Source organism: Arachis hypogaea, chromosome 18 (genome assembly GCF_003086295.3).
Source record: "Arachis hypogaea cultivar Tifrunner chromosome 18, arahy.Tifrunner.gnm2.J5K5, whole genome shotgun sequence".
Taxonomy (NCBI): domain Eukaryota; kingdom Viridiplantae; phylum Streptophyta; class Magnoliopsida; order Fabales; family Fabaceae; genus Arachis; species Arachis hypogaea.
In genome coordinates, this window is record NC_092053.1 from 71,837,141 (window position 1) to 71,847,471 (window position 10,331).

Here is a 10,331-nt window from a genome sequence, read left to right on the forward strand (position 1 = left end):
ACCGGATAAAGCTATTTTTTCACAAATATAGAATAAATAATTTTAAAAGTTTAAATTTTTTAAATTTTTTGTTTTTTGGATATTTTTGAAATTCTTTATTTTTATACTTTTAGGCAAAAAAATTATTTTTTCGGTTTCAAAATTTAAAAATAAAAATTTTTCATCTTTTTTTTGTCTTTGAAATATTGTTGGAATTTATTTTATTTTTCTACTTTAAATAAAAAATTTAATTTTTAAATTTAAAATTTCAAAAAAATAAAAAAATTTGTATTTTGAAATCAAAAATTTTATTTCAAGTATATTTTTCTTCACTGGAAAAAGCTATTTTTTCACAAATATAGAATAAATTAATTTTAAAATTTAAACTTTTTAAATTTTTTGTTTGTTGGATGTTTTTGAAATTCTTTATTTTTATACTTTTAGGCAAAAAAACTATATTTTTTTGTTTCAAAATTTAAAAATAAAAAGTTTCATCTTTTTTTTGTCTTCGAAATAGTGCTGGACTTTATTTTATTTTTCTACTTTAAATAAAAAATTTAATTTTTATTTTAAAATTTCGAAAAAATGAAAAATTTCTTATTTTGAAATCAAAAATTTTATTTCAAGTATATTTTTTTTTTCACCGGATAAAGCTATTTTTTCACAAATATAGAATAAAATAATTTTAAAAATTTAAATTTTTTAAATTTTTTTTATTGGATATTTTTCAAAATCTTTATTTTTATATTTTAGGCAAAAAAATTATTTTTTGGTTTCAAAATTTTAAAAATAAAAAGTTTTCATCTTTTTTTTGTCTTCGAAAGATTGCTGGACTTTAATTTATTTTTTTACTTTAAATAAAGAATTTAATTTTTAAATTTAAAAATTCAAAAACAAATAAAAAATTTGTATTTTGAAATCAAAAATTTTATTTCAAGTATATTTTTTTCACTGGATAAAGCTATTTTTTCACAAATATAGAATAAATTAATTTTAAAATTTAAACTTTTTAAATTTTTTGTTTGTTGGATGTTTTTGAAATTCTTTATTTTTATACTTTTAGGCAAAAAAACTATGTTTTTTGTTTCTAAATTTAAAAATAAAAAGTTTTCATCTTTTTTTTATCTTCAAATATTGCTGGACTTTATTTTATTTTTCTACTTTAAATAAAAAATTTATTTTTTATTTTAAAATTTCAAAAAAATGAAAAATTTTGTATTTTGAAATCAAAAATTTTATTTCTAGTATATTTTTTTCACTGGATAAAGCTATTTTTTCACAAATATAGAATAAATTAATTTTAAAATTTAAACTTTTTAAATTTTTTGTTTGTTGGATGTTTTTGAAATTCTTTATTTTTATACTTTTAGGCAAAAAAACTATATTTTTTTGTTTCAAAATTTAAAAATAAAAAGTTTTCATCTTTTTTTTGTCTTCAAAATATTGCTAGACTTTATTTTATTTTTCTACTTTAAATAAAAAATTTAATTTTTATTTTTAAAATTTCAAAAAAATGAAAAATTTTGTATTTTGAAATAAAAAATTTTATTTCTAGTATATTTTTTTTCACTGGATAAAGCTATTTTTTCACAAATATAGAATAAATTAATTTTAAAAATTTAAATTTTTAAATTTTTTGTTTGTTGGATGTTTTTGAAATTCTTTATTTTTATACTTTTAGGCAAAAAAATTATTTTTTTGGTTTCAAAATTTAAAAATAAAAAGTTTTCATCTTTTTTTGTCTTTGAAAGATTGCTGGACTTTAATTTATTTTTTTACTTTAAATAAAAAATTTAATTTTAAAATTTAAAAATTCAAAATAAAACAAAAAATTTGGTATTTTGAAATAAAAAATTTTTTTAAGATTATTTTTTTCCCCGGAAAAAGCTATTTTTTCACAAATATAGAATAAATTAATTTTAAAAATTTAAACTTTTTAAATTTTTTGTTTGTTGGATATTTTTGAAATTCTTAATTTTTATACTTTTAGGCAAAAAATTATATTTTTTGTTTCAAAATTTAAAAATAAAAAGTTTTCATCTTTTTTTTGTCTTCGAAATATTGCTAAACTTTATTTTATTTTTCTACTTTAAATAAAAAATTTAATTTTTATTTTTAAAATTTGAAAAAATGAAAAATTTCGTATTTTGAAATCAAAAATTTTTTTTCAAGTATATTTTTTTTCACCGGATAAAGCTATTTTTTCACAAATATAGAATAAAATAATTTTAAAAATTTAAATTTTAAAATTTTTTTTATTGGATATTTTTCAAAATCTTTATTTTTATATTTTTAGGCAAAAAAATTATTTTTTAGGTTTCAAAATTTTAAAAATAAAACGTTTTCATCTTTTTTTTGTCTTTGAAAGATTGCTGGACTTTAATTTATTTTTTAACTTTAAATAAAAAATTTAATTTTTAAATTTAAAAAGTCAAAAATAAACAAAAAATTTGGTATTTTGAAATAAAAATATTTTTTAAGAATATTATTTTCCACGGAAAAAGCTATTTTTTCACAAATATAGAATAAATTAATTTTAAGAATTTAAACTTTTTAAATTTTTTGTTTGTTGGATATTTTTGAAATTCTTAATTTTTGTACTTTTAGGCAAAAAAACTATATTTTTTGTTTCAAAATTTAAAAATAGAAAGTTTTCATCTTTTTTTTGTCTTCAAAATATTGCTGGACTTTATTTTATTTTTCGACTTTAAATAAAAAATTTAATTTTTAAATTTATAAATTCAAAAAAATGAAAAATTTTGTATTTTGAAATCAAAAATTTTATTTCAAGTATATTTTTTTTCATCGGATAAAGCTATTTTTCACAAATATAGAATAAATTAATTTTAAAAATTTAAATTTTTTAAATTTTTTGTTTTTGGATATTTTTGAAATTCTTTATTTTTATACTTTTAGGCAAAAAAATTATTTTTTCGGTTTCAAAATTTAAAAAAAAAATTCAACTTTTTTTGTCTTCAAAAGATTGCTTGACTTTAATTTATTATTTTACTTTAAATAAAAAATTTAATTTTTAAATTTAAAAATTCAAAAATAAAACAAAAATTTTCGTATTTTGAAATAAAAAATTTTTTAAGAATATTTTTTCCCCGGAAAAAGCTATTTTTTCACAAATATAGAATAAATTAATTTTAAAAGTTTAAATTTTTAAATTTTTTGTTTTTGGATATTTTTGAAATTCTTTATTTTTATACTTTTAGGCAAAGAAATTATTTTTTCGGTTTCAAAATTTAAAAATAAAAATTTTCATATTTTTTTGTCTTTGAAATATTGTTGGAATTTATTTTATTTTTCTACTTTAAATAAAAAATTTAATTTTTAAATTTAAAATTTCAAAAAATTAAAAAAATTTGTATTTTGAAATCAAAAATTTTATTTCAAGTATATTTTTCTTCACTGGATAAAGCTATTTTTTCACAAATATAGAATAAATTAATTTTAAAATTTAAACTTTTTAAATTTTTTGTTTGTTGGATGTTTTTGAAATTCTTTATTTTTATACTTTTAGGCAAAAAAACTATATTTTTTTGTTTCAAAATTTAAAAATAAAAAGTTTCATCTTTTTTTTGTCTTCGAAATAGTGCTGGACTTTATTTTATTTTTCTACTTTAAATAAAAAAATTAATTTTTATTTTTAAAATTTCGAAAAAATGAAAATTTCTTATTTTGAAATCAAAAATTTTATTTCAAGTATATTTTTTTTTCACCGGATAAAGCTATTTTTTCACAAATATAGAATAAAATAATTTTAAAAATTTAAATTTTTTAAATTTTTTTTATTGGATATTTTTCAAAATCTTTACTTTTATATTTTTAGGCAAAAAAATTATTTTTTAGGTTTCAAAATTTTAAAAATAAAAAGTTTTCATCTTTTTTTTGTCTTCGAAAGATTGCTGGACTTTAATTTATTTTTTACATTAAATAAAAAATTTAATTTTTAAATTTAAAAATTCAAAAAAAATAAAAAATTTGTATTTTGAAATCAAAAATTTTATTTCAAGTATATTTTTTTCACTGGATAAATTTATTTTTTCACAAATATAGAATAAATTAATTTTAAAATTTAAACTTTTTAAATTTTTTGTTTGTTGGATGTTTTTGAAATTCTTTATTTTTATACTTTTAGGCAAAAAAACTATATTTTTTTGTTTCAAAATTTAAAAATAAAAAGTTTTCATCTTTTTTTTGTCTTCAAAATATTGCTGGACTTTATTTTATTTTTCTACTTTAAATAAAAAATTTAAGTTTTATTTTTAAAATTTTGAAAAAATGAAAAATTTCGTATTTTGAAATCAAAAATTTTTTTTCAAGTATATTTTTTTTTCACCGGATAAAGCTATTTTTTCACAAATATAGAATAAAATAATTTTAAAAATTTAAATTTTAAAATTTTTTTTATTGGATATTTTTCAAAATCTTTATTTTTATATTTTTAGGCAAAAAAATTATTTTTTAGGTTTCAAAATTTTAAAAATAAAACGTTTTCATCTTTTTTTGTCTTTGAAAGATTGCTGGACTTTAATTTATTTTTTTACTTTAAATAAAAAATTTAATTTTTAAATTTAAAAAGTCAAAAATAAAACAAAAAATTTGGTATTTTGAAATAAAAAATTTTTTTAAGAATATTGTTTTCCACGGAAAAAGCTATTTTTTCACAAATATAGAATAAATTAATTTTAAGAATTTAAACTTTTTAAATTTTTTGTTTGTTGGATATTTTTGAAATTCTTAATTTTTGTACTTTTAGGCAAAAAAACTATATTTTTTGTTTCAAAATTTAAAAATAGAAAGTTTTCATCTTTTTTTTGTCTTCAAAATATTGCTGGACTTTATTTTATTTTTCGACTTTAAATAAAAAATTTTATTTCAAGTATATTTTTTTTCATCGGATAAAGCTATTTTTCACAAATATAGAATAAATTAATTTTAAAAATTTAAATTTTTTAAATTTTTTGTTTTTGGATATTTTTAAATTCTTTATTTTTATACTTTTAGGCAAAAAAATTATTTTTTCGGTTTCAAAATTTAAAAAAAAAATTCAACTTTTTTTTGTCTTCAAAAGATTGCTTGACTTTAATTTATTATTTTACTTTAAATAAAAAATTTAATTTTTAAATTTAAAAATTCAAAAATAAAACAAAAATTTTCGTATTTTGAAATAAAAAAATTTTTTAAGAATATTTTTTCCCCGGAAAAAGCTATTTTTTCACAAATATAGAATAAATTAATTTTAAAAGTTTAAATTTTTTAAATTTTTTGTTTTTGGATATTTTTGAAATTCTTTATTTTTATACTTTTAGGCAAAGAAATTATTTTTTCGGTTTCAAAATTTAAAAATAAAAATTTTTCATATTTTTTTTGTCTTTGAAATATTGTTGGAATTTATTTTATTTTTCTACTTTAAATAAAAAATTTAATTTTTAAATTTAAAATTTCAAAAAATTAAAAAAATTTGTATTTTGAAATCAAAAATTTTATTTCAAGTATATTTTTCTTCACTGGATAAAGCTATTTTTTCACAAATATAGAATAAATTAATTTTAAAATTTAAACTTTTTAAATTTTTTGTTTGTTGGATGTTTTTGAAATTCTTTATTTTTATACTTTTAGGCAAAAAAACTATATTTTTTTGTTTCAAAATTTAAAAATAAAAAGTTTCATCTTTTTTTTGTCTTCGAAATAGTGCTGGACTTTATTTTATTTTTCTACTTTAAATAAAAAATTAATTTTTATTTTTAAAATTTCGAAAAAATGAAAATTTCTTATTTTGAAATCAAAAATTTTATTTCAAGTATATTTTTTTTTCACCGGATAAAGCTATTTTTTCACAAATATAGAATAAAATAATTTTAAAAATTTAAATTTTTTAAATTTTTTTTATTGGATATTTTTCAAAATCTTTACTTTTATATTTTTAGGCAAAAAAATTATTTTTTAGGTTTCAAAATTTTAAAAATAAAAAGTTTTCATCTTTTTTTTGTCTTCGAAAGATTGCTGGACTTTAATTTATTTTTTACATTAAATAAAAAATTTAATTTTTAAAATTAAAAATTCAAGAAAAATTAAAAAATTTGTATTTTGAAATCAAAAATTTTATTTCAAGTATATTTTTTTCACTGGATAAATTTATTTTTTCACAAATATAGAATAAATTAATTTTAAAATTTAAACTTTTTAAATTTTTTGTTTGTTGGATGTTTTTGAAATTCTTTATTTTTATACTTTTAGGCAAAAAAACTATATTTTTTTGTTTCAAAATTTAAAAATAAAAAGTTTTCATCTTTTTTTGTCTTCAAAATATTGCTGGACTTTATTTTATTTTTCTACTTTAAATAAAAAATTTAAGTTTTATTTTTAAAATTTTGAAAAAATGAAAAATTTCGTATTTTGAAATCAAAAATTTTTTTCAAGTATATTTTTTTTTCACCGGATAAAGCTATTTTTTCACAAATATAGAATAAAATAATTTTAAAAATTTAAATTTTAAAAATTTTTTTTATTGGATATTTTTCAAAATCTTTATTTTTATATTTTTAGGCAAAAAAATTATTTTTTAGGTTTCAAAATTTTAAAAATAAAACGTTTTCATCTTTTTTTGTCTTTGAAAGATTGCTGGACTTTAATTTATTTTTTTACTTTAAATAAAAAATTTAATTTTTAAATTTAAAAAGTCAAAAATAAAACAAAAAATTTGGTATTTTGAAATAAAAATATTTTTTAAGAATATTGTTTTCCACGGAAAAAGCTATTTTTTCACAAATATAGAATAAATTAATTTTAAGAATTTAAACTTTTTAAATTTTTTGTTTGTTGGATATTTTTGAAATTCTTAATTTTTATACTTTTAGGCAAAAAAACTATATTTTTTGTTTCAAAATTTAAAAATAAAAAGTTTTCATCTTTTTTTTTGTCTTCAAAATATTGCTGGACTTTATTTTATTTTTCTACTTTAAATAAAAAATTTAATTTTTAAATTTATAAATTCAAAAAAATGAAAAATTTTGTATTTTGAAATCAAAAATTTTATTTCAAGTATATTTTTTTTCATCGGATAAAGCTATTTTTCACAAATATAGAATAAATTAATTTTAAAAATTTAAATTTTTTAAATTTTTTGTTTTTGGATATTTTTGAAATTCTTTATTTTTATACTTTTAGGCAAAAAAATTATTTTTTCGGTTTCAAAATTTAAAAAAAAAATTTCAACTTTTTTTTGTCTTCAAAAGATTGCTTGACTTTAATTTATTATTTTACTTTAAATAAAAAATTTAATTTTTAAATTTAAAAATTCAAAAATAAAACAAAAATTTTCGTATTTTGAAATAAAAAATTTTTTAAGAATATTTTTTCCCCGGAAAAAGCTATTTTTTCACAAATATAGAATAAATTAATTTTAAAAGTTTAAATTTTTTAAATTTTTTGTTTTTTGGATATTTTTGAAATTCTTTATTTTTATACTTTTAGGCAAAGAAATTATTTTTTCGGTTTCAAAATTTAAAAATAAAAATTTTTCATCTTTTTTTGTCTTTGAAATATTGTTGGAATTTATTTTATTTTTCTACTTTAAATAAAAAATTTAATTTTTAAATTTAAAATTTCAAAAAATTAAAAAAATTTGTATTTTGAAATCAAAAATTTTATTTCAAGTATATTTTTCTTCACTGGATAAAGCTATTTTTTCACAAATATAGAATAAATTAATTTTAAAATTTAAACTTTTTAAATTTTTTGTTTGTTGGATGTTTTTGAAATTCTTTATTTTTATACTTTTAGGCAAAAAAACTATATTTTTTTGTTTCAAAATTTAAAAATAAAAAGTTTCATCTTTTTTTTGTCTTCGAAATAGTGCTGGACTTTATTTTATTTTTCTACTTTAAATAAAAAAATTAATTTTTATTTTTAAAATTTCGAAAAAATGAAAATTTCTTATTTTGAAATCAAAAATTTTATTTCAAGTATATTTTTTTTTCACCGGATAAAGCTATTTTTTCACAAATATAGAATAAAATAATTTTAAAAATTTAAATTTTTTAAATTTTTTTTATTGGATATTTTTCAAAATCTTTATTTTTATATTTTTAGGCAAAAAAATTATTTTTTAGGTTTCAAAATTTTAAAAATAAAAAGTTTTCATCTTTTTTTGTCTTCGAAAGATTGCTGGACTTTAATTTATTTTTTTACATTAAATAAAAAATTTAATTTTTAAATTTAAAAATTCAAGAAAAATTAAAAAATTTGTATTTTGAAATCAAAAATTTTATTTCAAGTATATTTTTTTCACTGGATAAAGTTATTTTTTCACAAATATAGAATAAATTAATTTTAAAATTTAAACTTTTTAAATTTTTTGTTTGTCGGATGTAAGGCCCAGCCGTAACACCCACAATGTTTCCCTCACCCAGCAGCAGTAGCAAGCGCAGCTTGCTTTTCTTCCTGAATCAAAGGAAAAAGAATGAAAATGGAAAGAAGAGGGGGACTGAGCCAGAAGGACGAAGCAGAGAGGGAAAGGGGGGACCGAATCGCGGCAGAGGAGAGGAGGGAGTTCGCTGTCGCGCCGCCATCGTCTTCACCGCGCCTCACCGTGGGTCGCGCTACTGTCGCCGGTCACCTCGCCGCCGTGCCCAGATCGCGTCCAGTCCTCGTCACCGTCGCTCATCCTCACCACCGCCAGCTGCGTTGTCCCTGCCAAGCTGCAGAACTTGCCTCGCTGCCGCGCCACCACGCCTTGCCATGGAATCGTCCTGCTGCTACCACTGTCACGGAGAAGAGGCATTGAAGAGGGGCAGAACTCGAGTCTCGTTGCCGCCGTCCATGGGGCCTCGAATTGCGTCATTGTCACCGGCAAGAGGGGGAAGACGCGAGCTGGAGGGGCAAGATGAGTTCTTCTGCCTCCATGGTTCTGGTCCGCTGAGGAAGGGAAGATGCTGCCTTGGTGCTTCACGGTCGCCGACGAGCACGGAGGAGAGGAGCTGTGGCCACGTCACTGCCCTTTGGAGGGCTATGCTTGGCCGCCGTTGTACTGCCCTGCTTCACCGTGGCTGAGCTCTGCCACTCCCAGCCCCCTTTTGGCTTGTGATGTTATTGCGGGAATCGCTACAGGAAGAAGAGCAGGCTAAGTCACCGCGATTTGGGCCGCTGTGACTTCCGGAATCACCGAAGGAGCTCCGGGCCGAGTTTCTCCAACATGAGACCCTGCTGCCATTGCCGGAAAAGTTTGCCGGTAAGGGTTTTAAATTGCGGTTTTGGTCATTTTGGATCTTGAGAAGGTTTTAATATTGCGCGGTTTTTATAGTTGATCCACCAGAGCTTCTGGCCGCCGCCGGAGCTGTGCCGGGGCCGGTTCGAAACTGCAGCTACTTCGTGTTGTTACTCCGGTAAGAAATTATGTTTCGAAAGCCTTACGTTATTGTCCCGTACGTGTATTAAAGCCTATATGTTATTAATGTTCCTAGAGTTTAGTAACTGAAGTTGCTTGTTGTAAATTAGAGCTGTTTATGCTGCTGCGAAAATGTGTGGGGCTGTGCTTTGAAGCTGCCTTTGATTTTGAGTTGAGGTGAAAAGAACTTATGAGACGCTTGGATTATGGAATTGCGTTTTGAGGTAGGGGCGCTTTCCAAAAACTATAGTTTATTATTGGAATTATTACATATGGGTACTGATGTGAGATATTGTGTATTTGGTGATTGTATCTGCCTTATGTATTATTTGATTGACTCGAATGACTATGGATGTTGGTTTGGCCGAATTGTTGTGTGGCTTGTGAAATGTAATGTTTGAAGTTGATTCTTTAAAGATTTGAAATGAGTTTAATCCGTTGAGGATTGGTTTGAATTGAGTCAATTATTTTGATGATGTGGAAGATAGAATACTCTTGAAATTCAGCCTGTGTGGCTTTAATTGATTTGGTTTTGATAAATGATTTATTGCTGAACCGATTCTTTAAAGCTTTGGAAATGAGTTAAATCGGTTGATATTGAGTTGATTTTTGAAATGGCTTCCTTGAGATATGCCACTGAGGCGACTGTTGGATTTAGCTTGCTTTTGAATTGATTTCTGGTTTTGAGCTGTTGAAAAGGAATGAGAAACAGTTTAGTTGGGACCCGAACCGGGTGGCAAAAGTCCAAGTTTTAGGGGAGGTGCTGCCGAAATTTCTATAGAACCCGAGTCCTTATTTGAAATGTTAATTGAGGAATTTTGAGTTTAATGCCTTTCCTATCTATTTTGAGGATTGTGAAATTATGGCTTCTTTATTACCTTTACTTAGAACAATTAAGAAAGCAATGAAGTTATGCTTTGAAAGAATTATTGAAAAGAGAATCATGATTTATCCTTAT

The 10,331-nt window shown here is 20.3% G+C and overlaps 1 long non-coding RNA gene across 1 annotated transcript; it reads left to right on the plus strand.

Moving 5' to 3' along the window:
- The first annotated feature begins 8,375 nt into the window (after positions 1–8,375).
- LOC112771628 (uncharacterized) lies at positions 8,376–9,789 on the plus strand. The gene is made up of 3 exons (XR_003187130.2): positions 8,376–9,217; positions 9,290–9,371; positions 9,484–9,789. It is a non-coding gene; the product is annotated as an uncharacterized lncRNA (long non-coding RNA).
- The last annotated feature ends 542 nt before the right edge of the window (positions 9,790–10,331 follow it).